Raw genomic sequence first — 2,388 nt, forward strand, 5'->3', positions numbered from 1 at the left:
AGGATTCTTTACTTACTTCTGTAAAAAAATAATATTGGATGTTTTTTAGGATTTTTAATTTATTTATTTGACAGAGAGAGATGACAAGCAGGCAGAGAGGCAGGCAGAGAGAGAAGAGGAAGCAGGCTTCCTGCTGAGCAGAGAGCCTGATGCGGGGCTCGATCCCAGGACCCTGGGATCATGACCTGAGCTGAAGGCAGCGGCTTAACCCACTGAGCCACCCAGGTGCCCCCAACATTGGATTTTTGATAGGAATTGGATTTACAGATGGTTTTCGGTAGTATGGACATTTTAACAAATGTTCATTCTTACCATTCATAAATATGAGCTATCTTTCCATTTGTGTCTCCTTCAATTTCTTTATCAATGTCATAGTTTATGGAGTACAGATCTTTCATCTTCTTAGTTAAATCTATTCCTAAGTATTTTTTTATTTTTGATGCTATTGTGAATTAGATTGTTTTCTTTATTTTTTCAGATAGTTCATCATTAGAGTGTTAAAATGCTCCTGTCTTGTGCTTACTTTAGCAGCACATATACTAAAATTGGAATGATGCAGAGAAGATTAGCGTGATCACTGAACAAGTATGACATGAAAAACTGGGAAGCATACCTTATTAAAAAAATGAAACAAAACAAAATTCTTGTCTTTTAGATATTGATCTTGTATTTGGCAGCTTTACTAAATTTGTTTATTCAAATTTTTTTGTGAAGTTTTTAGGATTTTTTAACATGTAAGTTCATGTTATCCAATAAAAGAAAATTTTACTTCTTCTTCTTTTTTTTTTTTGGAGTCTCTTATTTCTTTGTGTTCCTTGTTTCTCTGGCTAGGACATCCAGTACTATGTCAAATGAGAGTAGTGAAAGTGGACACACTTGTCTTTTTTCTGATCTTTAAGGGGAAAACTTTCAAACGTTTTTGATTGAATATGAGATTAGCTCTGGGCTTGCAATATATGTTTTATCTTTAATGGATTTTTTAACTTATTTTTTAAAATTTTTTATAAACATATAATGTGTTTTTATCCCTAGGGGTACAGGTCTGTGAATCACCAGGTTTACACATTTCACAGCACTCAACAAAACTCACCATAGCACCTGCCCTCCCCAAAGTCCATACCCCCACCATCCTCTCCCAACACACCTCCCCCCAGCCACCCTCAGTCTGTTTTGTCAGATTCAGTCTTTTATGGTTTGTCTCCCTCCCAATCCCATCTTCTTTTATTTTTCTTTTCGTACGCCCGAAACCGCCTATGTTGCATCTCCACTTCATCATATCAGGGAGATCATATGATAGTTGTCTTTCTCAGATTGATTTATTTCGCCAAGCATAATACCGTCTAGTTCCATCCACGTCATCACAAATAGCAGGATTTCATTTCTTTGGATGGCTGCATAGTATTCCATTGTACATATATACCACATCTTATTTATTGATTCATCTGTTGAAGGACATTTAGGTTCTTTCCATGGTTTAACTATTGTGGACATTGCTGCTATAAACATTTGGGTGCATGTGCCCCTTCAGAATGCCACGTTTGTATCTGTAGGGTATATACCCAGTACTACAAGCACTGGGTCATAGGGTAGTTGTATTTTCAGCTTTTTGAGGCACCTCCACGCTGTTTTCCAGAGTGGTTGCACCAGCTTGCATTCCCACGTACAGTGTAGGAGGGTTGCCCTTTCTCCACATCCTCGCCAGCATCTGTCATTGACTGACTTGTTCATTTTAGCCATTCTGAAAGGTGTGAGGTGGTATCTCATTCTGGTTTTGATTTGTATTTCCCTGATGCCAACTGATGTGGAGCATTTTTCATGTGTCTGTTGGCCATTTGGATGTATTCTTTACAGAAATGTCTGTTCATGTCCTCTGCCCATTTCTTCATTGGATTATTTGTTCTTAGGGTGTTGAATTTGATAAGCTCTTTATAGATTTTGGATACTGGCCCTTTATCTGGTATGTCATTTGCAAATATCTTCTCCCAGATAACTTCTGACAGTCATCTTTTGGCTTTGTTAACTGTTTCCTTTGCTGTGCAAAAGCTTTTTGATCTGATGAAATCCCAATAGTTCATTCTTGCCTTTGCTTCCCTAGCCTTTGGCAATGTTCCTAGGAAGAAGTTGCTGCTGCTGAGGTCAAAGAGGTTGACTTCAAAGTTTACTATAACGATGGGGCGCCTGGGTGGCTCAGTGGGTTAAGCCTCTGCCTTCGGCTCAGATCATGATCCCAGGGGCCTGGGATCGAGTCCTGCATTGGGCTCCCTGCTCAGCATGGAGCCTGCTTCTCCTCATCTCTCTCTCTGTCTCTCTGACTATTTGTGATCTCTCTCTCTGTCAAATAAATAAATAAAATCTTTAAAAAATTACCATAATGATAATTGTAAGCAA

The 2,388-nt window shown here is 38.6% G+C and overlaps 1 non-coding gene across 1 annotated transcript; it reads left to right on the forward strand.

Annotated features, from left to right (window-relative positions):
* The first annotated feature begins 515 nt into the window (after window positions 1-515).
* Window positions 516-622, forward strand: LOC123388993. The gene has a single exon (XR_006603511.1). It is a non-coding gene; the product is annotated as a U6 spliceosomal RNA (small nuclear RNA).
* The last annotated feature ends 1,766 nt before the right edge of the window (window positions 623-2,388 follow it).

This window comes from Mustela putorius, unplaced genomic scaffold, assembly GCF_011764305.1.
Source record: "Mustela putorius furo isolate JIRA1106 unplaced genomic scaffold, ASM1176430v1.1 tig00003936_pilon_pilon_pilon, whole genome shotgun sequence".
Taxonomy (NCBI): Eukaryota; Metazoa; Chordata; class Mammalia; order Carnivora; family Mustelidae; genus Mustela; species Mustela putorius.